This window comes from Polypterus senegalus, chromosome 16, assembly GCF_016835505.1.
Source record: "Polypterus senegalus isolate Bchr_013 chromosome 16, ASM1683550v1, whole genome shotgun sequence".
Lineage (NCBI taxonomy): Eukaryota > Metazoa > Chordata > Cladistia > Polypteriformes > Polypteridae > Polypterus > Polypterus senegalus.
The window spans coordinates 88,994,238-89,019,945 of record NC_053169.1 but is presented as its reverse complement, the minus strand read 5'-3'; the positions used below and the strand labels follow the sequence as shown (position 1 = coordinate 89,019,945).

The 25,708-nt window shown below is 42.8% G+C and overlaps 1 protein-coding gene across 2 annotated transcripts in view; it reads left to right on the top strand.

Moving 5' to 3' along the window:
• Window positions 1-522: 522 nt before the first annotated feature.
• The window catches only part of ppm1ba (protein phosphatase, Mg2+/Mn2+ dependent, 1Ba), a 103,918-nt gene continuing 78,732 nt past the window's right edge, over window positions 523-25,708 (top strand). The window contains exon 1 of one of the 2 annotated variants that reach the window (XM_039738344.1): window positions 523-896. The gene's annotated coding sequence lies outside the window, so the exon portion shown is untranslated. The remainder of the gene's footprint in view (window positions 897-25,708) is intronic. The other variant, XM_039738345.1, reaches the window with a different exon arrangement.

Sequence of the window (25,708 nt, the reverse complement as noted above, 5' to 3'; positions counted from 1 at the left end):
GCACCTCAAGCAGTTCTAGCACGGAACGTCAGAGCAGATTTAATGATACAAAAACGACATACAGTTAATGGATTGTGTACAAAGTAACGATTTTACGTGCTACGTGAATATTTGAATTTACTGTAAATACATATCAAAACAAAATGTGTTCGTTATAATTAAAAATCGCACACTCAGTCGCATTGAAAAACATGTTTCCACATTTAGGACACTTTACCTGAATGGCACGTATCTATCATATAAATGATGCTAAGCAGAGAGGAATGCGCACAGTAAAAAGGCAAGGAAGGCGGGGACAGGCTCGAGTGTTTTAGCTGTCGGCTGGAATGCTCTACAAGGTGTCATTCGTAAGCCATGTCTGGACAAACAGTGCTTCCAGTATTTTTGACAAGTCGTTCGCCTATCACCGTGGCGCATGTGGGGGAGGGGCAATGTGGATCATTTTCGAAGGACAGACAGAGTAACCAATCAGAATTTAATTCTGAATTAACTGTTTGCCAATGAACAGCGAGAAGGGTCTGCTGAAGTCCCGCCTCTCGCGCGAGCTGAGGCAGAGCCGGAGTCCTTCAATGGAGGCGAGCGCGTCATCTGCAGTTCCTCTGTAGTTCAACTTCGTTCTTTTTGTGTTATATATACTGCGTGTTTCTTTCTTTTCATATGTGCCCATCGCTGAGCAAGTATTAACCACTAACCACTTCTTTGACCCCCAGTCGGCTGTGACCCTAGGACAGAATGATTAAACGCTACGATCAGCACGAGCTGATCCACCGACAGCCGCTGGAAAGGGGATCGCCATACACAGCGGCCTCCGAGTGAAGCTGGGCCCGGGCTCGGGCCCTTAGTGGACGCACTTGGCACTGTTGTTCGGGACTCTGTTTCAATTGTGCCCCAAAGACGTGAGTACTCGACACAGCTCCTTACTCCGTTTGTCTTGTGAAATAAGGGGTCATGTGTTCTGTATGTTGGCTACGTGAGAAACGAGCTCGCCCACGAAGTGCAGAACATACCCTGGGGCGGGCGAGCGTGTGTGTGCATATGTGTGTGTGCGTATATGTATGTGCACGAGTGTGCGTGTGGATTCGGACGGCGAAGTGCTGCACCAATGCAACCTTTATTTAAATACTGGAGCGAGCGAGTGGGGGCCTGGGGAGGGGGAAGGCGGAGGCGTTATATAATTCTGCGTTTTGCGTTCTAAGACGTCAAGTTATATAATTTCATTAGCGAATATCGGGGGGCTTGTGGGGCGCTTGCTCACCCGTGCCCCTGCCGTTGGAAGCCACGGTTTGCCCTTTTGATTAAATAGCGTTTTCGCACCCGAGTCTGTTTATGGGATGTACTGGGTCGCCCCCCTCTTCTTTCCCCTCTTGTTAACGTCACGCAGCAACAACAACACAGCCACTGATACCATTGTAACTGCTAGAGCGGCTTAAGCGGCCTCCCATTACCCGCCAGCCCTTGCGTATTTGATACGCCATCTTGCTGCAGTTTTTAACTGTCAGCTGTGGCCTCACATTGTCATGTTAACTTAAAAATGTCGTTGTCAGTGGGGGTGCTTGTGGCTGTAGGTTGTCGTTCTAACAGATTTTCTTAATGATAGGCAATTTCCTGCAGTTAATCGGATGGTTTTGTCATGCAACCAACCTGTATTTTAAGTAGTAATCTGGGAAAAAAAAAATCAGTCCTTATAAACTAGAATACCCCCATTTTTTTATCCCGGTACTTCAGGTTCTCAATAATTTTGATTTATTCACTAGTTATTTTTCAAGCAAATGCTGCAGTGGATCCAGTGACAGTTGGTCTATTCTGTTTGTCATGTAGAATGTGTCTTAATGAAATGAGTAGAAAGATACCATACCATTTTATTTGTTGAGCGCTTAAAAGCGCAGCATTACAACTGACCGAAGCGCTGTACAGTTTAAAAAAAAGAAAAAAAAGAAGCAGGACAAAAAACAAAATATTAAACACAAACATTAAGAGAGAAATTAAAACAGAGATACTAAAACAGGTCAGAGGACCCAATAAAATTGAGAAATAGGAAGAAGCAAGTGGAAATGAGACAGGTTAAGAATTAAAAGCCAATGTGAAGAAGTGCGTTTTTAGGCGAGATTTAAATGTGGCGGCTGAGGCAGAAGAATCAAAGTGTTGTTTACACAGCCATGTAGATGCTACAGTTCAAGAGCACAGCAACAATTTTAACTACGGAGAGAGTTCATTAATTGAATTTTGTGCTTGTCTAGCTTTTCAAAGCACTTTACATAGATAGTAGGGAGTCGCTTCAGTCACCAACAAGGTGCAGCATCCACATGGATGATGAGATGGCAGCCACTCTTCTGCCAGTATGCTCACCACACATTATAAATTAGGAGGTGAAGTGGTGAACAAGAGAGCCAATTTGAGACGATGGGTAGACTTGGGGACTTAACAGGACCATTAAGAGAAATTTAGTATGGACAACTGGTAAACACCCTGCTCTTTTTCCAAAGATGCCACGGGATGTGTTTTGATCATGGGGAGTCAGGACCTTGGTTATATATATCTAAAGGACTACGCTAATGTTTTAATTTTTTGTACAACCCAGTGTCACTTTTACTGCACTGGGTCATTGGGATCTACACACAGACCACAGAGTAAGCACTCCTGATGGTCTCACTAACCCCTTTGCAGCAGCAATTCAAGCTTTTCCTCACATCCAGGCCTAAATATGCTTAGCTATAGGCGGATTACCTGTTCTAAGGTGTAGGCAGCAAGAACCGGCTTCTGAATCAAGGCTATGTCCAAATTTAAAATCCATAAACCACACCGAGTCTGAGGAAAAGATTTGAAAATCACTGTCCAAAAGTTGAGAACAACAAAAAAAAAGTAAACTCCAGACTTGACTAGTGTTTGATAGCTGACTTGATACAATATGTAGTGTTTAGTTTTGAAAGTCCAGGGTTACGAGTGTGAAGCTGATAGCACTTTTGTTTTCAAGACAAACTACTGTAAACATATTGTTAATTTGTGATGGCAATTTAGTGTAATGGTTGCTGCCTTACAGCTTTAGGAGAGTGAGTCAGAGTCTCATCCACCTTGGGGTTATTTTCTTCCCACAGTCCAAAGGTTGACAAGTTAGTTGAATTGGTGTTGCTAAACTGTTTGAAGTGTGTGTGTGTGTTTGTTTTTGAGTGTTTTCCATCTGCGATCGAGGCTTCATTTATAAAACCTTTCATGTATTGAAGCGTGAAAATATACGTGCCACCCAAAAAAAAAAAAAATTGAACTGTGAACGTCAGTAGGTTTTCAGCTCAAGGAACCAAGTTACCCAACCATTCCATAACATTTCAGTAATTATTTGCCACTCTGACATAAAATAGGTCATTACGATAGCAATTGATGAGAAGAATTCATAATTAATTTTGGTATAATTACGGTGCCTGTAGAGTTCCTGTTTCTCTTTGGCTCAAAAACTATCAGCACCTCGTCCTCTCATAACAGGATTCAGCTTCCAGTTTATTTTTCCATCCAGCCGTTTTAGCTCTAGCTAGACCTTCCTCAAGAAACTGTGACAGGCAGACAAACACACCCATCATTGTGATATCAATGTTTCAGTATCGGGGGACCCTAAAACATCAAGATCCGTCAAACACCGGAGATCTGAAGCTTTCGCTTCCCCCCCATAGACAATTGGTTTTGGTGGGAGAGGACGCAAAGCAAAAATGAGATTTATAAAACCTGACACATGGAAGTTTCTATGAAATTTACCATTTATAAATCGCAATCCCTTTGAAAATCTGCACGAGTGGAAGGAAGTGCCTGATATTCCACCCACGTGGAGCACGCCAATCTACCTCTTATGTATGCAGTCTCAATGCTGCAGAACTTTATTGGTTGGTAGAGCAGCCTCCCACCTGGTGCATCAAGACACTGTCACCTGTATTGACGAGTATCTAGCTGTGCTCCATAACTGACGGCACAGTGTCCTACGTGGCATTACAGCACTTGTCTGCATTCTGGGGGTCGGGGAAAGACGTAAGGCACCGGCTGTTGAGCGCATAGCTGCTATTGCCTGGCATAGGTAATGATATGATTGCTATTATGATGAGTAGTATAAGCTATTTGAAAAACAGGGTCCAGCTAGTTGCCTTACCAATAAGCCAGCCACCACATGAATTCTGGGTTAACTGGAACTAATTTACATAGATAGACACTTTATTAATCCCAAGGGGAAATTCACCTACTCCAGCAGCATCATACTGATAAATAACAATATTAAATTAAAGAGTGATAACTATGAAAGTATAACAGACAATAATTTTGTATACTATTAATGTTTAACCCCCACACCCCCACCGGGTGGAATTGAAGAGTCGCCTATGGAGCTTTTCCACTGCATAGTACGGCACGACACGGTTCAGTTCAGCTCACTTTTGGGGGGTTTTCCACTGGTACCTGGTCCTTTTTTTAGTACCACCTCAGCCGAGGTTCCAAGCGCGCCGAACCGTTACCAAAACGTGACGTGTAAACTCTGCTAGTCACTGATTGGCCGGAGAAAATCGTCATTACTGCGTCACTGAACTTGCGACACGAGACACAACTGACCCGCTAGATTTTTAGCACAGCCAGCGAAGGTTCGGACGCACCATTTTGTTTTAACCAAAAATGGCTGTTTCGTGGTCTACTGAGGAAGTACAGACGTTCCTCTCGTTGGTAGCCGAGGAGCGGATCCAGCGAGAGCTGGATGGGGCGACGCGGAATGTAAAAGTTTTTCAGGAGGTCGCTAAGCTCTTGGGCGCACACGGCTACCATCGGACTTACAAACAGTGTAGGGACAAGTTTAAAAAAAAATGAAGAGCGACTACAGGAGTATAAATTACCACAACAGCCGGAGTGGTTCAAACAGGCGCTCGTGGAAGTGGTTCGACCAAATGGACGCAATCTACGGAGCTAGATCAGCGAACACGGCTGTAGAGGCGGCGCAACTATAACACCACGTGAATAATCCCGCCCGCTCTAAAGCGGTACTAAACTGCAGTCGAAACGCAAACCGAGCCGAACTGAGCTGAACCAAGGTGAGCTGTACTGAACCGTGCTGTGTCGTACTATGCAGTGGAAAAGCGCCTATAGTGTGGGGTCTCCTCAGTCTGTCAGTGGAGCAGGACGGTGACAGCAGTGTGTCGCTGAAGCTGCTCCTCTGTCTGAGATGATCCTGTTCAGTGGATTCTCCATGATTGACAGTTGCCTGCTCAGTGCCCGTCGCTCTGCCACGGATGTCAAACTGTCCAGCTCCATGCATACAATAGAGCCTGCCTTCTTAACAAGTTTGTCCAGGCGTGAGGCGTCCTTCTTCTTTATGCTGTCTCCCCAGCACACCACCACGTAGAAGAGGGCACTCACCACAACCATCTGGTAGAACATCTGCAGCATCTTATTGTAGATGTTGAAGGATGCCAGCCTTCTAAGGAAGTATAGTCGGCTCTGTCCTCTCTTGCACAGAGTATCAGTGTTGGCAGTCCAGTCCAGTTTATCATCCAGCTGCACTCCCAGGTATTTATAGGTCTGTACCCTCTGCACAGTCACCTCTGATGATCACGGGGTCCACGAGGGGCCTGGGCCTCCTAAAATCCACCACCAGCTCCTTGGTTTTGCTGGTGTTTAGTTGTAGGTGGTTTAAGGGATTTAATTTGGACCGATACGAGAGAGCGTGTCCTATGATGAACTGTCAAATTTTTTTTTTTTTCCTACATTAAACTAGATCAGGGGTCCTCAATCACGGTCCTGGAGAGCCGCAGTGGCTGCAGGTTTTTGCTCCAACCCAGTTGCTTAATAAAAAGCACTTATTGCTAAAGTAACACTTCTGCTTCACTTTAGTGATTTTGAGCCCTTATTGCTTCATTTTGTCTTAAACAGCTATTTTAATTGCTCCTTATTATCAATAACATACAAATGACAAGAGAGAGCAGCATTTCTCCATTTTGCTTATTTACATTTACACCTGTGTGTATTTATCTGCACTATTGGGTTTAATTAAATACTTGGAAGAAAAATGAAGAGAAAAAAGTGAAGGACTGAGAATTACTCGTCCATTTTAGCCTTCAAATCATTTGCATGATAGAAAGGGAAAGAAAATCTAGGATATGAGAATGACCTGACATAGCAGAGTTAATTTAATTTCATAGCTTGTTAGTGCTTTATTGGCAAGAATTGCTTTCTAATTAAGCAGCCAGGTCAGAACAAAAACCTGCAGCCACTGCGGCTCTCCAGGACTGGGATTGAGGACCCCTGAACTAGATCCTTCTCTGACATCCTTTGTGGCTCTGAATTAACTTAAGTACTTAGCCAGCAGAGTCAAACCTAAACTAAAATTGGATTATATTATGTTAGGCTCAATCAATTAAAAACTTAACATTTACCTCACACTTTTACACTTGGTTAAAAAGTAAACTTTCCCTTAAGTGTGTCATTTGACATCAATATGTATCGCAACTGATATTTCCTAAAATGTAGCCAGATTTTCTCTCTGTGCCTAGGCAACATGATCATCGTCATCTTAGAATTGGCATGTGAAGTGCTAATTTATATTTAGCATCTGCCAAATTTATTCATTGCAATGTCATTTGCTGAGCATGCAGTGCATATTTTCATCTCAGTTTTTAAGCTTTCAAGTTTAATTTCCCACAGTGTTTAATGGAAGAGAAAATAGCAACATGTTACAGAAATACTTAGTTTACAATTGAGTGAGGGGTCTATTTCACGAATAACCCTTTGTCTAAGTTGCATTTATGCTGACACTCGAAGTCATTAAAAGGCATGGCCAAGATGAGTATAAGAACTTATTTTTGAAACCGGGGCGGGGGGAATCTTTCAGTCCATCACTGGTTCAGCTGGTTAGCTAATAGCTAAGATGTCTGAATGCATCATTCAGTAAAGTTGTCAAGGATTTTGCTTCACCTGCACAGCTCAATAGTTTGTTCCAGATTCCCACAAACAGAAGTTACTAAATAGCTACTAAACTTTAAATATAATAGCACATGTACCAACCCCACCGCCACTCAGGGGTGCTTTTCCCATGCCTTAACTGATGAGCTGTACCACCCCTTCCAGATGTGTACAGCACTGTATATAAAATAGCCATCTTGAAAGTTCTCGATTGAATTCCCAATTCTAAAAGCTTAACTTCAACTGACGTCCCTTTCCTCCTTAGAACTCTGCAACATCTCCATTTGAATTCTTCCCTCCCAAAAATACTGTAGAGGTCTGACTGTGCCATGTTCTAAAACTATAAATGTTTTAAGGAAAATATTGCTAGGTGTGACATTTTGATATATTAAATAATCGCTTTGTTCTGTTTTTAAATGCAACATTATAAAATCCCACAGAATCTTTTCTCTTGAACGTGCCATTAGCAGTTTGCATTTTTGTGTTTTAAAAAAAATGTCTGATCACATTATTTTGGTTGTTTTTTCGCCTTATACAATTTCTCGTATTAGGAATTTGTTAGTTTTCGCATACCCCTTGGAGTCAGAGCGCAGGGTCAGCCATTGTACAGCGCCCCTGGAGCAATTACAGGTTAAGGGCCCAGCAGATTAGGATCTCCTTTGGCAGTGATGGGGTTTTGAACCGGCAACCTTCGGGATACCAGCGCAGATCCTTAGCCTTACAGTCACCACTTATACTGAAGTTTTGGTTTTGTTAACAAGCAAATTCAAAAATAAGGTAAAAACAAACCCAATGGGAGTTAACTTTGACACCTCCGTTTTTATATTTTTAATTGAACTAGCACTCCAGAAAATGGTACACCAAGGTGTCGAAGGGCTGCATATCTTTTTTTTTTTATTATTAATTTTATTACAATCCATACATAGCAATCAAGTTTTTACAAAAAAAAAAGAATTATGTTAAGAACAGAGAAGGGCTTTGTGAATTTCCCCTTGGGATTAATAAATCTATCTATCTATCTATCTATCTATCTATCTATCTATCTATCTATCTATCTATCTATCTATCTATCTATCTCTATCTATCTATCTATCTATCTATCTATCTATCTATCTATCTATCTATCTATCTATCTATCTATCTATCTATCTATCTATCTATCTATCTATCTATCATAAAAAAACTTGCAATGAGACCCGATCTTTTGAAAAGAGACAAGAGAGCCACTTTGACTTCCCGCGAGAAGGACAAGTCACGTCATACTTGCAACCTTTGGAAGCAGGTCCCGTGATACACACGCAGAGCAGGTTAGAGATAATGGAAGTAGGAAAATTCGAAAGTCTCAAAAAAAATGAGAGTTAAGATCGCATTAGCGCAAACAAATGAAAAATATTACTCGGTGAAATAATGGAACAGCGAAAAGAGATGGAATATTCAGGTGCAGTACAGGCTTTTAAACGTTCGAAGCGCCACACGAAATGCAGATCATGCGGCACTGCAGAAGCTGCAAGCCAGCAGCTGATTGAGCAAAGAGGAGGCGAAAAAAAAAAACAAATGTTACTTGTTTCCTATGGTATCATCGTATAAGAGGGGTTTCAGAGGAGCGGCTGCATCTCGATGTGCGTTCAGTCCCTCTCTTCACAATGGCGCGTAGTGCTGGCTTAGGGTTGGTGAGCGAAGCAAGCGGGGGCGAAACCCCCTAGTCTATCTTGAAATGAACTTGTCATTTCTGGTGAAAATTTATAAAGAGTAAGCAAAACAATCCTTCAGTTTGCTGCAGTTCATTTCTTTGTATTCATATTAAGTGCTTCCACTTATGAGTCTTGTGCTATATACACTAACTACAAGTATATTATGAAAATGAAGTGCAACAAGCACAAAGGAATTATTTACTCCTGTACCACACGACCTCGTGTAAGACGCGCACCCTAATTTTTACAAAGAAAATCGGGGGAAAAATCTTTTGCCCCGTGTACGACACACATTGTGATTGTATAGGAAACGAGTGAGGTTGGAGTAAGACACCTACGTGAATAACTGTAATGGAGAATAATTATGTCTGGTTTAATTCTTTCTGCACATGATACAGTATATAGTACTAACTGTAAGCAGTACCCCTACTGCAGAACGTTCAGAGTTTGTCACACCATGCTGCGAAAGGTGGGAATGACAAATGGCCCTGTGAAATGAGAAAAGAAAGAACCGTATAGAGACAATCGGTAAAGGACTGTAACAGCAAGTGGAAAATTATCGTGCTTACCAGAATATTCCAGTTTAATCATCCTCTTCCGATTTTCCACCGCTACTGACATCCCATACGGTGTCATCGTCGCTTCCCCATAAGGTGTCGTCTTCGCTTCCATCGATGCTGTTGGATATGCTGCACTTTTTGAAGCTTTTCACAACCAAATCCTCTGGAATAAGCTTCCAAGCAGTGATGATCCAGGCACACACCTGCGCCAATGTTGGGTCCTTCATTTTGCCAGCTGGTGTTTTTTCGTGTACCGCTATTGTAGCCCATGAAGCGCATAACCCGTCCGCGGCTTGCTTTAACCTAAGTGATTGGTATTCCACGTTCTTTCGCTATATCCCGAGCTTTCTTGTGAATCATTTCCGTGGACAATGCATATCCAAGCTGACGCCTGCCTTGAATGTAATCAGCGAGTGCAACTTCAACTTGTGGGAACTGGGCACGTTTTCCGCGAAATGCTCGTCTGTTTATGTTGCATGACGATGGTTTTTCTTTCTTCTGTTGCCAATCTCGAACACATGACTCTGGAACACCGTACTTGTGACCTGCTGCCCGATTTTTCTATTCTCTCTGCTTCCAAAATCACTTTTAGTTTCTCTCCCGCCGTGAAGGAGCGTAAACGCTTGCTACTATCCATGCTGAATGACGACGTCAAACTGATTCAAAAACAAACCTACCCCTCCCGTATTCCTTGTGTATGACACGCACCTGATTTTCTAATGCTCATTTTCGGGAAAAAATGTGCGCATGGTACACTAGTAAATACGGTACTTAAATATGCATATATACAGCATTGTAAAATTCTAAATTCCTATAGTCCTAGATCAGCTGTATTTTGAAAAAGATCATTATATAAGAAAACGGTGCAAACAGGAAGACAATGTAGAATATTTCAGGTCTGTTTTTTGGTAAGTTTATTAGTATTACATCAAATGTGGTCAAACCAACAAAGACACTTTCATGATATTTCTTGCTTCTTGCAAGCCTAGCCTAGTCTAGTCTAATTGTGTTCTGAACCTGCCGTCTGTTAATACTTGTAATAGGAGAGTAGTGCCTCATAGCTGGTTTAATAAATTTAGATTGAAGAGTTCTCGTATTGCCTTAAAAAAAAAAGTATTCTTTGAAATGGATATGAAAACCTCTTGATCTGTAAGGTTCTATGTATAGTGTGATTCCAAGTTTGGACATCGATACAATGTCTTTGCTAAAGTTAACTGTATCTGATAAATGATATGTTATATAGTAGAGGTGGGCGGTGTACCCATATCACTGTGCTGCAACCTGAATTTTACAGTATCATTGGTACCGAGATATGCCTTTTGGCATTTTAAAGTTAGTAAGTTATTCTTTAAACAATCCACCAATTAAAAGAAGCAAGTTGTTTTCATAACCTAACAGATGTAGGTAAAATTAACGTGTAAATACTGCAAGTAGTACTAAATGAGTTATTTTGAACTTGTGATAATTCTTGTCACAATTTCACCCTCTTAAAGGGCATTTAATGTTGGGAGAAATGTGGTCACATGACACAAGGCAGCACTAAAGCCAGAAACTGGTAACAGAATGGCATTTCTAGCAAAGAACTTGTGAAGAACATAATGGCGACTTTTTAAACGATACAAAACTTTAAAAATCTCCATCTCTTGAACACAAATTGAGAAAAAATAAAGAAGTTCCAGTTTTTAGTAGCATTTTAGAAATGAATAGCTCTGTATGTATTATAATTAGCAGCAGTACTTTTAAAAAGGGGTCTTTGTAAACTTTTTGTAATGAAGAAAAAAGTTTAGCTGTAGTTATTTAGATCATCTCGAGGTCTTAGATAGATTAGATAAGAACTTTATTTATCCCGAGGGAAATTCTTTTGTGATATACATGCTAAGTGCAACAAGAGGAATAAAGATAAGGTAATAAAGAGTTAAGAAGATCAGTAGTAATAGTGCAAACAGAATAACTAAATAAACAGAATAACAACATAACTCTCAACAAAATATCAAATAACTATAACTAATAGTTTGTATTATAACTATATAACTCCTTTTATGCAAAGCAACAAACAACTATAACAAAAAACTATAACAGATATAATAAATTACAGATTATTAGTGCAAGTGGTGCATGTGATTATGGGAAGGATCACCTACAGAATGAGGAAGAATTATACAGTCTTATTGCCACAGGTAGAAAAGATTTCCTGTGGCGTTCGGTTCTACACTTGGAGGCAATGAGTCTTTTGCTATGCGTGCTCCGATGACCCATCAAGGAGGCATGCATGGGGTGAGAGGGGTTGTCCATGATACCGAGAATCTTTTTCAGCATTCTCCTCTCAGACACCTCCGCCAGGTTCTCCAGTCTGACACCCAGAACAGAACCAGCCTTTTTAATCAGTTTGTTCAGCCTGTTGACCTCGGCTGTCTTCAGCCCACTGCCCCAACACACAGCTGCAAAAAACACCACACTCTCTACCACAGAGTGATAGAACATAGTCAGCATTTTCCTACAGACATTGAAAGACCTGAGCCTCCTCAATAGGTAAAGTCGGCTCTGCCCTTTCTTGAAAACCGTGTTGGTGTTCTTGGACCAGTCCAGTTTACAGTCAGTGTGTACCCCCAGGTACCTGTAGTCCTCAACCACCTCAACATCAGTTCCTCTGATGGTGACAGGGGTGGGAAAAGGAGCCTGTTTTCTAAAGTCCACAACCAGTTCCTTTGTCTTTGTGATGTTTATCTGTAAAAAATTTAGCTCACACCACTCCACAAAGCTGTCCACCACCCTCCTGTATTCATCCTCCTGTCCTTCCCTGATACAGGCCACAATGGCAGAGTCATCAGAGAATTTCTGCAGATGACATGACTGAGACCTGTACCTGAAGTCAGACGTATAGAGTATTTTTTAGTTATTTTTTTAAAATATAGTTAATTTATGATTCATGTTCATACTGTTCCACTGCAGGTGTATCACAAAAGCATTTCCATAATAAAGAAAATTGAGCTGTAAACAGTGGCTCACCTTGTTTATTTCTATAATTTTATTAACTTTGACGGGCTTAACCCATTAATGCCTCATGTTCCATTATTGGAACGACAGTCAGGTCATTTTTATATGTTCTGTATAATGTAAGAAGTGGATTTGCCTAGTGTTCCAATTTTGGAATGCCACATAACTCAACAATGGAATGTAATACATTTTTTTCTCTTCAAATTCTTGTTCCTTATATTTTTCTACGCAACATATGTGAATTTCATGCACAAACTCCTTAGGCATAAATGGGTTAATTATTTTTTGATATCGCAATATGGTATCTGGTATTGTCGGGGTTGTGGAAAATATTGTGATCTCAGTTTGAGGCTGTACCGCCCTCCATTACATTATAGTCTGTTGTCTTCGAGTCCTTCGTGGACGTTTTTTTGTTTTGCTCCTGATGTTTCCCTGAAGAACAGTTATTGACATGCAAGTGTTTTGGGACATGCTTATCCCTGAATGGTGCACATATATATTTAGGGAGAGATGTGGAGGTTCCAGTCTTGGCTAAACTTACTACTTACTTAGATCTGTAATATAATTTATCTTACGATTAAGTATATAGTAATTAGTAACACCAAGTTATCTTCAGATACCACATTAATGTAAACATAATAGCAACCAATTTAAGTCATGATGAAACTAAAACAGCTCACCACAGAAGCAGGTAAAACTATCTGTGTGTTAATACATTAGATAAACTAGAGAGATTAGCACTCCTTGAGCAGAGGAGAGGAAAATCCTCTGGGTTAAATTTTCAGCCTGCATCACAGAGGAGAGAGAGAAAGAGAGACAGACTGATAGATAGATGGATCCCAAGATAGATGACATGTGCAGAGGAGATCTGGAAAATATCCTAATTAGCGTGAGTAGGTTAGAAAAGTTCACCCAAAGAGATATAAGCACCAGACTCAAATAATAAAAAATTTATGCTGCCTGGAAAATGTTTGGCGTAGTATTAAAAAAGAAATGGTTGTGATAGTAAATACTCTATAGATATAAATAAATATATATATATGTATAATATATATGTGTAATGTATTATATATAAATATATGTATAATATATATATATAATGTGTAATATATATATTGTGTAATATATATATTCTGTATTATATATATATATATATATATATATATATATATATTGTGAACGCTGGCCCGCACAGACAGACGGACATCAATTTGTCACCCATCACACTGTTTATTTACACTATTTACAAATACAGAAGTCCAGTGCACACTCACGAACCCCAGTGCCTCTTGCACTGATTCCCCCAAAGTCCAGGGCCCACAGTCTCTTTGCCTTCCTGGCCGCCTCCCGTCCTCTCTCTCCAGTTCAGTCTTTCTGCCTCCCGACTTCCCCACCGACTGGAGGGAGGCGCCCTTTATGGGGAGCGGATGGGCTCCAGCTGCTTCCCGCACTTAACAGCGCCACACCCCTGTGTGGCGGAAGTGCCGCCGCACCCGAAGCCATCTGTGTCTCGCCGGTCGTCTTCCCCGGCACTTCCTGGTGTGGCGGAAGTGCCGGGCTCCCGGAATAAACAGGCACTGGGCCGCCGCCTGGCGGTGGCCACGGGTCCCTACAAGGCTGGGCTTCCAAGCCCTGTACCCAGGCCCCTGTCTAACCAGGACGGACGCCCCACTCGCTCTGGAGGAGGCACGCGCCTCCTCCGGTCCTCAAGCGCCCCGGCGGGCTCCATCCCGGCCGAGGGCCACACGGACGAACCGCATCGGCGCCGCCTGCCGGTAACCACGGGCCCCTACAGGGTAGGGCTTCCATGCCCTCGACCCGTGGCTCCCAATAGAACCAGGACGGACGCCCCCTCGCGGTCTGGAGGAGGCACAAGCCCTCCTCACGCCCTCCTGCGCCCCGCCGGGCTCCAGCCCGCCGGCGGCCACAGTGCCCCACCGCTAGCGAGGACACGTGGGTCGAACGGCACAACCCGAAGGGCAGCACGCCCCGGTGAGGGTCCTACTATGCCCCAGGGTCCAACACGGCACCCTGGGACATCCGCTCGCACCCCGCCCGCACAAAGCGCGCCCTGTGGTCTGCGCGCGCTCGCCCCGCAGTTCCCGCAGTTGGGACACTATTGGCCTCTCGGCATGGAGCCCCGCGAGCGCCCGTTTCAGGAGGGCGGTCCCTGGCGACGCCGCCCCAGCACTCGCGGGGCTTCGGGCCTGTGGAAAAGGAAAAGAGGGCCAGAAGCACTGCCAGGACACTCAGCCCGAGTGCCCTGCCGGTCTCCGTACCGCAGTGCTCCTGCCCCTCCGACAGCCCCTGACTTGCCTGCTGAAGTCCTCCGTCGCAGGTTCCATGCCCGTCCGCCTGTTGTCCGCGGCACGCTCGCAGGCGGCTCGCCCAGCCGCCCAGGGGATCTCCTCTGCCCGCACAGAGGACGGCCCTTCTCCGGACGCGCGCACCCAGCGCCGCGCCCTTTCCTATCGGAGGAACCGGCATTCACCCTTCGGTTCCTCCTTCTTCTCTTGGACGCCCCGACGGTCTGGGTCTGAGCACAGCAAAAGCTCAAATCCAGCCCCGTCTGCGTCCAGGCAGAGCGGCAGGAGACAGCTGCGGGCTTGAAGCGCAGGGCGCTAGGACCCAGGGCACTCAGCAGCCCCGATCCTACCAGCCCCTGCGTGTTCGATCTCCCAGCCTCTTCAGCCGTCTGCACCGCCGCGTCCGCTGTCGGGGAGTGCCTACTCGGAGCTGATCGCCCCTAAAGGTCACAGCCATGTTCGCAAACCTCCCCACTTGCTTTACGGGACGGTAATACTCACCACCCCGCCGTGTTCTGCCGGCCTCGGTTCCAGCGCGCGCCCGATCCTCCGTCTCACGCGGCGTCTCTCCCGACGCGACCGCCTTTCCCGTCAGCTGCTCACACTGACCGGCGAGAACACGTAGCAGCTCCTCTAAGGACGGCTTGGCGGGCGAAGGGACTCCTCCGACGACGCCGAGCCGCTGGTGGAGAGAGAGAGAGACGCCGGTGGGCTTACCTGTCCATCAGCTCCACGCGACGCCTGCCTCCTCTGGGCCACTCCCTCTGGCCCAATCGGGTCTCGGTTTGGCACGAGACTGGCATTCCTTGGCCCCGCCTCTATCCAATCATCGGCGGGCACGCAAGACACACCGGCCAATCCCGTGCCTGTCAGCGGGCGGGACATCCGGCCCGCGCCATCTTGCCTTCCCTGCTCCGAGTGCGGAGACGTGCCTCTTCGCCGCGTTGTGGCTGCGGCGATTCCTTGAGCCGCAGCGGCTCCGTTTCCGCAGCCTTCTCTGCTGCCGCCGCCGCCGCGCTGCCGACAGCCCGTGGCCGGCGTGCTCCTGCCACGGACGCGGATCCGGTTCGTCCCTCCCTGTAAGAATAGAGGTAAGACCGACCCCGAAGGGCCGATGATTGCAGGGCAGGGCACTTACCTCCCGGATCCCGTCATGCCGAGGCCCCCGCCTCGGTGTGGCCTTCTGTGCTGCCACGCCGGCCTGGCTGTCCGTCTCGACAGCGCGACTGGAGCCTGCTGCGCCCGAGGTCGGGTTCTCCTCCGCACTCGGGGAAAGCCATTCCGCTGTCCGGAGGCGGTTTCTGGGCGAAGCGCCCAGCTGGAGTGCGTGCGGCGCCCGCGCCAGTGTGTGGGGTCCGCTGCTGCGCCGGGCCGTTCACAGATAATAATTGTTTGAACACAGGTCCCCGCCTTGTCCCAGGCGGAGCATCCTGCCGACTACGCCACTGTGAACGCTGGCCCCGGCACAGACAGACGGACATCAATTTGTCACCCATCACACTGTTTATTTACACTATTTACAAATACAGAAGTCCAGTGCACACTCACGAACCCCAGTGCCTCTTGCACTGATTCCCCCAAAGTCCAGGGCCCACAGTCTCTTTGCCTTCCTGGCCGCCTCCCGTCCTCTCTCTCCAGTTCAGTCTTTCTGCCTCCCGACTTCCCCACCGACTGGAGGGAGGCGGCCCCTTTTATGGGGAGCCGGATGGGCTCCAGCTGCTTCCCGGCACTTAACAGCGGCCACACCCCTGTGTGGCGGAAGTGCCGGCCGTGCACCCGAAGCCATCTGTGTCTCGCGGTCGTCTTCCCCGGCACTTCCTGGTGTGGCGGAAGTGCCGGGCTCCCGGAATAAACAGGCACTGGGGCGCCGCCTGGCGGTGGCCACGGGTCCCTACAAGGCTGGGCTTCCAAGCCCTGTACCGAGGCCCCTGTCTAACCAGGACGGACGCCCCACTCGTTCTGGAGGAGGCACACGCCTCCTCCGGTCCTCCAAGCGCCCGGCCGGGCTCCATCCCGGCCGAGGGCCACACGGGACGAACCGGCATCGGGGCGCCGCCTGGCGGTAACCACGGGCCCCTACAGGGTAGGGCTTCCATGCCCTCGACCCGTGGCTCCCAATAGAACCAGGACGGACGCCCCCTCGCGGTCTGGAGGAGGCACAAGCCCTCTTCACGTCCTCCTGGGCGTCCCGGCCGGGCTCCAGCCCCGGCCGGCGGCTAATATATATATATATATATATATATATATATAGTAAAGGAGGCCACAAAAAGGTTTGGGGCTTTCCGGCCCTTATATTGTCGACACTCCAGAAGAAAGAAAAATAAACGGTCATACATAAACATAACAAGTTTTTTTTACATAAACAAGCCATTTTTATATGGGAGGAGCCAGAAGTGCAGGAATGCTGGGAAGGAGTCGTGATGGATGATGGGACTGGTGACGTCATTGAAGATGGTGGAGGAAGGGCAGAAGTGTTCGTACTGCGGGCAAGGTCTTTATGGCGGAGTGTCTTTGGTTCTGTAAAACAAAGAAATAAGGTTAGTACCCCGCCATTCCCCGCCGGCGAACGTCCTTTGGCGAGTTTTAAGATCCATCCGCGGTCTCCTAATCGCACATGCGTGACTATATATATATAGATATAGATATAGATATAGATATATAGATAGATATAATGTATAATAAAAATATATATATACTGTGTGTGTATATGTATATTATTCATATCTATAGAGTATTTACTATCACAACCATTTCTTTTTTAATACTACGCCAAACATTTTCCAGGCAGGCATAATATAGGGACGATTCCTGTTTGGCACGAAGACGATTCTTCATGTCGTCAGTTCACACACTTCTCGATGGTCCGGGATTTTACGGGTCATTTTCTATGTAATAAACGTAAGTTATAGCGTAATGAAAATTGAATAATTAGATCTGGACCACCATACATACACACACACACTCACACACAGAGACCTCCAGCCCTCAATTAAATGGGGTTCATATATAGAAAGCTGATCTTTTCCATTTTGGCAGGGCAGTGTTGTGTTTTGATCATGAAAAATAAAGGCTTCACACATATCAGTAATCTCCTTTCTTCTCATTCCTGTTACAGAGTTCTTTGTCACGGTCAATGATCTGTAAACACAATAGTTACACCTGATTTATGAATTCGGAAGAGATAAATGTAGTGTGTCCGGGGGGATTATCAATAGACAGGCCTGCAAGAATTCTGCAATGTTACTTTTGAGGTTTACTTTTCTGGGGTTGTCATGAGCTGAATTTTTTTGATTTTCCAGAACCTATCAGGTCATAGGTTTTCCGTTAAGACCATAGGCAAGGGTCTAGCCCCAGCAGTTTGCGAGTACCAGTAAGTTGCCACGCCGTAAGTGCTTGATGGTCAGTATATGCTGCAGCTGTCATTCTTCTTTTTTCCTATCCCATATTTGTTTTCTTCAGTTTGCTTCATGCTGTCATTTTACCTTCTCAATCACTTTGCCGTTAAGAATAATAACTGATAACGTCCTTGCTGTTAACACTGCCCAAATTGTTTGCTTTACTAGCTAGTATCACGTCATAAGCTTTTGATTAAGACCAAGATTAAGGTTCTGGAATCAATAGTTTGCAAGGAATTGCATAACACATGGAGATCTATATTTGCTATATAAATTCATTCAGTGGCATTCTTTGGTAAACGGTGCAATATCATGCAATGTCGGAAATGTGTCCAGACATAAGTTTTTCAAAAATAGTACTGTATTTAGCGTTTATTCTCTGTATTTTCTTTGATTAGTTTCTGAATTATACCATCAAGATGACAAACCTTGTTTGACGACTCCCAAAATTCTTCCCTAGTTTTTATTTATTTTTATTTTACTTTAACCTCCATTATATTGCTGCCGTTTATGAAAGTCAAGGTGCAAGGAGTCTCTCATGACATTGAGCTGGTCTACCACAAACTGCTTTATGTTCTTGTGGAAGATGGCTATATTATTCTTGGAAGCATTTTCATTCAGGAAGGTCTCAGTACTGAGAGCTTCTGGCATCCATCTGTAGAATCTCTAAGGAAAGGTAAGTAAGATTTACATTTCACTAAGTATTTTGGGAGGAGATATATGAAGAAAAAGGGTGCAGGGATAAAATGAGTGGCGCTGGCGAACTACCCAAATGAATTTTCATCCTCCACCAAGAGTCATGTGATGCCCCTTTAGTTGGAATTTCTGACATTGCTGAGAGATGGAAGGAAAAGAACAGAGCATGGAACTGGCATTTTCCGTTAACCTAAAGAATGGTTTCCTAATTAATAAACATTTTAGGAGGAACGTGTGCAACTGCTGTGGCCATCTAGGACCTCAACTGGGCTTGATTCTGTACAATATATATTTAAAGTGCTCAAACTTGTAAGTTGAAAATGTACACCCTTGTAGTAAATATGTGAATGCAAATTTCTGTGTATAAAGATTCTTTATGAGTACTGCACTTTAAAGGTGTGATGTATATGGAAATTTGAGTATGTTGTTGAAAACTGTGTAATTTGTAGTGTTGCGTGTCAAGCTGAATATATTCAGAAAAAATTATTTTGATAGCTAAAAAGCATGAAGTTTATGTTTTGAAAAAAATATATGAATGTAGACTTTAAGTTCTTTAGTTGATAGTCACATACCCAAAGTGTGCCAAATGCAAGCTGATGCTAAAAGTTATCTTGGTTCACAGTAATAGTGTATTGAGAACTTCAAAAGTGATCTTGCCTGTTATACCCGACATTTCCACCACCTCAACCATTCATCGAACAGGTTTGTACTGGACAAATGTAATCTTTGAGGTAATTGAACCTCAAGTAAATTGCATGCTCCACTAATGCATGTTTTTTTTTTTTCTGTATGTCTCTTTTTGCTTTTTCATAAAACGCTGATTGTCCTAAATTGTCATAGAATGGCAAATTACTTGATGTAAAAATCTGTAATATATATATTAAGTTCGAGAGAGGGTAACATACCCTTAGTTGAGCATAATAAACATCAGGTCTAAGGACAGGTGGTTAAATATATGGTCCTTAAATTCAGATTTAAAAAGCAATGAAAATATTATGAGGAGCAGGTTGTGGAAAACTGTAATTTAGCAACCAAGTAAGTGTTCATGCGACTGCTTGCTAAATAAATACAGAAACTTACTGCATGGAGTGCAACTGTCACTAAACACCCAGACATTAACTGATATGTAAAACCAGGAGCCCACTGCACTGGTCCAGCTTCAAAGCAGCACTCGTGTACTTTTTCAATGAAGTTCATTTTAGTGAACAAGGTGAGCGGTCAAGTGGGTGTTCATTTGAAAGTAAATGTTCTCAAACTATTTGTAAAGGGAAAATTAGCTTTTTCATTTCCCTTCCCTCAGTTCAAGCCACCATGAATAATAATGATAATTAATTGAATATACAGAGCATCAGGATTAAACTAAGACAAAGCCATGAGAAAGTCATGTTCACCATCCCTAAGCCTTTGTCCACACCACCACGTTTTTATTTAAAAACTGAGTTGTTAAATGAAAATAATGTCGGTCCGTCGCTTATAAAAGGATCCCTTTGTTTTATTTCCTCCTCGTCCCCATTCCAAACTAGATGGGATAAATAACATGTTATATATCTATAATGCTAGCAAAGATAAACAGCTTTCTAGTGATGTCTAACATGCTTATATACATTTTTGTGATTATAGCATAAACATATGGTGGATTTTGTAAGCATTTTAAAAAATGAAAACCAGACGGGATACAATCATGTCCATGAAAATAGTCACTCATTCGCTTAGTTCTGAAGAGCGTTGCACCAGTCTGCTGGTGTCTGTCATACACCTGTCCAGTGTAGGGTGAACACACATACACACACACACACACACACACACACATACATACATCACACACACATACATACAATACAGTTTATTTTTGTATAGCCCAAAATCACACAGGAAGTGCCGCAATGGGCTTTAACAGACCCGGCCTTTTGACAGCCCCCCAGCCTTGACTCTCTGAGAAGACACAGAAAAAACTCCCAATAAAAACCTTGTAGGGAAAAATGGAAGAAACCTCGGGAAAGGCAGTTCAAAGAGAGACCCCTTTCCAGGTAGGTTGGGCGTGCAGTGGGTGTCAAAAGTAGGGGGTCAATACAATACACAGAACAGAACAATTCCTTAATACAGCATAATAATAAACATTTTAGAAGTACGGTTTAACAGTAGATGATATGACATAATTAGGTTTGGATATTTTTAGAGTCCTGGAGACCTCATCCATCAGCTGCCTCCCCATTTGGCCATGCCACGGCTGAAACGTTGCTCCGATGAAAGGACCCCTCTTTCCCATGATTCCTGTGATCCTCCATCAGGGATGACTTTACCATAGGCAGGCAAACAACTTGGCAGGTGGGCCGTGGCACCAATTGCCACATTTGGGTACCGAGAAAAGAAACAGAATAGGTGAGGGTTAGTATCCAGTTATAACTATCATGTTACTTATGTTATAGTGCTAATGACTAACAACAGAGATGCAGTATGTACAGTTAATCAGCAGCTCTAGTCAGGATATGCTAAACTGAAGTAGTGAGTCTTCAGCCGGGATTTAAAGGCTGAGACCGAGGGGGCATCTCTTATGGAAGCAGGAAGACCATTCCACAGTTTAGGGGCCCTGTAACTAAAAGCTCGACCTCCCACTGTTATTTTATTAATCCTTGGAATCCTAAGCAGACCGGCATCTTGAGATCTTAATGTGCGCTCAGGTTTGTAAGTCATGATAAGTTCAGACACACACACACACACACACACACACATACACTAGGGCCATTTTAGCATTGCCAGAACACTTACACTGTCCAAAGACATGGAGGTTAAGGAAGGAATTTTCTTTGTAATATGATTTTTATACAATAGTGACTACATATACATTCAGAATTTTTTTAATTAAGCGTAAATGTTTTGTAAACTTTCTCAATTTTCCTTGCTAGCCACAATTTGCTATTAGAAAATAATGCTTTGCTCCAGAAAGTGGAACACTGCACAAAATAGGGATTCTTTGTTTTCCTGAATCCTACTGCTTCCTTTCAATGTTTAGTATCTACCTTAATATGTGCATAACTCCAGAACTGTCAACTTTTGAATTAAATATTTATAATTTCATCCTGGAACGCACTGCCCCTGTGAAATGATACTATTCATTTAAAAAAAAAAATTGCCTATTGTCTTAAATTTATTGTAGAAGCCCTGGATTTCCATATTTGATTTTTGCGTGTGTGCGCGCAGTTCTTTTTGTTTTTAAACTTGCACAAGAATAATTTAAAGATGACTTGCATGTATCATGTCACATTGTTATATCATTGTGTATGCATGACTTGCATTTCTGTGAAAGTAACAATTGCTAAATACAAGTGCTCAGGTACATACACTGCCTAGTTATCGAGTTAGTACAAGCAGCAAAACATCCCATGCATTCTTAACAGATGTTAAAAATCCAACACCCAAAAGTGTGTTTGCAAAGTAGACTTGCGAACTTATGCAGGATTTAAAAACAATGTACTGTAGACATTGCACAATAACTGACTTGAGTCCAGTGCTGATGAAATGCCTGTAGGTGCCAAGGACCCTGCCTGAACTGTAGAAGTCGGCTGGAATGGTGGTTATAATGTTTAAATGTTTATTGTGGCTGATTACTATAATAAGTTTGTCTGTCAATCTCAGCCCCTAACCTGATTATTTCTTCTCCATTCCCCCTGCCTTTTTAAATTTTAAACTTAAAGAGCTGAATTTTCTGGAAAGTTTCAGTACAGTAGAGCACCCGTTGTGTGCAGCTAAGTTTCATTATTACTTACTTGTATAATTCCAATTTATTTTTAAATTTGAAAATACCGGTACATTTTAAAGAGTGTGCAACAAGAACGTGGCTGCTAGGTAAAGGGTAAAGTTTAGTTGTGATGACATTTTGAAAAGCAGGAACAATATACACTATTGTATTTCTGTTTCCTTATCAGCTAAAGAAAGTTTTGAACTTTTTAGTTATCTCTTTTCTAGTTGTTTCTGCTTTTGGTATGTATGTATTTCTTGCTAATGTGTACAGTTCCTTTAGCAAAATAGGCAGCTCATAACCCAACACTCAACCTGGGCTCTGCATTGCATTCTAACTCTCTTAGTGTGAAGTTTCTTAAAGAACAATAAATTCTCTGACTTGGACAATTTTGCTGAAATTATGCATTTCATCTAATTTAAATCTATCTTTCCAAATTACAAAGTTGCTGCACAATAATGGTAAAGTTTAAAGGTTACTAAGGGTGCTACTACACTCCCAAGTAGCTGGTTCCATGTTATTTCCAATTCAGAGTGTAGCACATCTGCATTCACTTAAGCTACAGTGGTTTTTGATTTGAACTTTTTTTTTCAGTATTTACATTTTTAATATAGCAGTCGTTTGCAGGTGTGGTTTCAGAAGTACATGGTTTAACTTGCTTGTTTTTAATTGTCCATTTGTTGTAACTTGATGTACTGTAGTCAGGAATCAATTTACAGAATTATTTCAACTAAATAGTAGTTTTTTTTTGTAACTGACAAAAACAACCCAGTTTAATATGGAAGTCTTAGGCTGTGAATGCTTTTAATGACTACTGTAGTGTGCATTTATCATTTTTCAATCTTCTATTTTCTTTTTATAATCCAAATCTTGTGAATTTACCTTTGGGATTAATAAAGTATCTATCTATCTATCTATCTATCTATCTATCTATCTATCTATCTATCTATCTGTTCCTTATATCTATCTATCTATCTGTGCATTATATCTATCTATCTATCTATCTGTGCATTATATCTATCTATCTATCTATCTGTGCATTATATCTATCTATCATATAGTGCCTTCTATCTATCTATCTATCTGTGCATTATATCTATCTATCTATCTGTGCATTATATCTATCTATCTATCTATCTATCTATCTATCTATCTATCTATCTATCTATCTATCTATCTATCTATCTATCTGTTCCTTATATCTATCTATCTATCTGTGCCTTCTATCTATCTATCTATCTATCTGTCTATCTATATCTATCTGTGCCTTCTATCTCTCTATCTGTCTGTCTATCTACATCTATCTGTGCCTTCTATCTATCTGTCTATCTATATCTATCTGTGCCTTCTATCTATCTATCTGTCTATCTATATCTATCTGTGCCTTATGTCTGTCTGTCTGTCTGTCTGTCTGTCTGTCAATGTAAAATGTCTGAATCATATATGAACACTGCCCTCCTCTAATATTGGCACCCTTGGTAAATAAAGACTACATTTTCTGCGATAAAATATTTATTATTTATGTAAACTTAAAAAATATCTGTACTTCAAGTACTGGCACCCCTTAAAAAGTCATATGAGTAAACTCTTTAACAAATATGGTCCCCATTGGTATTTTTCATTTTTAAGTTCAACCGTGTAGGAACTCTTAAGTGGTCAGCCAGGATTTCCTGTTTTACCAGGGAGTAAAAATTAGGTGGCACGCAGGTCAAATTCCCTTAGTCATCCATCACAATGGGAAAAGACCCATGAACAAAAAGGTGCAACAAAAGGATGTTGAACTGCACAGTCAGGAAATGTCAATGGTTGTAATTTCCCATTTCTACTACTGCGGCCATAATTAATATGTTTAAAAGCAACCTCAATCATCATAAAAGAGCATATGTATCCAAATTGACCCAGTATAAAACGAGGAGGATAGTTTAAGTGGCCAAAGAATCTCCAAGACATATCGGTGGATTTTGAGGTTAGAAAGTCTTCAAAACTATGAACTTTTGGTTATGTAGATGGGAGGGAGGGCTGATAGAATAAAAACGTATGCTAACATCAAGCTGAAATTACAGACAGTTTGCCACATACTACTGGAACTTTTAATAGGAATGAGTTCTGTGGTCAGATTAGACAAAACTGAGATTTTTAGCAACAAATACCAGAGATGGGTTTGGCATAGAGGCATACAGAACAGACTTCAAGACCATGAAGTATGGTGGTGGCTCTTTTCTAATGTTGTATTTGTTTCTCTGCCAAAGGTCCTGGATTGCTTGTTTGGATATATGGTATCAGATTACATCAAGGATCTGCAGATATCAAAACGTACTGCTTCTGGCAGAATCCCTAAGTTGGACTGTGTTTGATTCTTCCAGCATGACACTGATCCAAAGTGGGATGAGCTGACATGAACATGAACTTATTGTTCACGTTTACCATTTTTCCATTGATGCCATCGAATTTCAATGTATGATCTGATGAAAGGGGTTTGTCCCTTCCATCAGATTGTTTATTTTTAAAATGTGCAATGTGCTGTCTGTCCATGCAAAACACATTTATGTCTAATAGTGTTTTTAGGAGACTTTTTTCGACTCCGGGCCATTCTTCCTAAACAGAAGCTTGCTCTCTGTTGGACCAGGTTAACAACAGCACCTCTGATCTTTGCAGTTCAAAATCACCACCCTACTTTGAGTACCGCCATCAAGAGGCGTTGGATTGGTTTAGAAATGTGACTCTCAATGAGCCGTCTAATTTTTCCCACCCAGATATTATGTTTCCAGATAAATATATATATGTGGCGGCACAGTGGTAGCGATGCTGCCTCGCAGTAAGGAGACCTGGGTTCGCTTCCCGGGTCCTCCCTGCGTGGAGTTTGCATGTTTTCCCCATGTCTACGTGGCTCTCCTCCCACAGACCAAAGACAAGAAGGTTAGGTGCATTGGCGATCCAAAATTGTCCCGTGTGTGTGCGCCCTGCAGTGGGCTGGTGCTCTGCCCGGGGTTTATTTCCTGCCATGTGCCCTGTGTTGGCTGGGATTGGCTCCAGCAGGCCCCCATGTTATGACTGACGTACATCAGACTGGTCTCTCCTGTTATCCAAACACTTTCTTCTTTTCTTGCAGCAGCAGTCTAGTGTGATGGAAGATTAGTGTGTATTAGTGATTCTTTTATGCCCCAAAGTTTTAATTTGAATTTTTCCTATAAAATGATGATTTTTGGAAGTGACCTACATATACGCTGCTTAAAATATTAATTTGCAGCTCTATTAACTATACTGAATGTTGGCATTACAGCTAGATTTTTTTTTATTTTTTTTATTTTAATGTTGACTTAAAGACAAAGATGGCATTCTTGTCAGCACAAGAACAATTTCTAAGTGTTTTTGTTTGGCATTCACAGAAGATGAAATGAAGCAATCTCTTTCACTT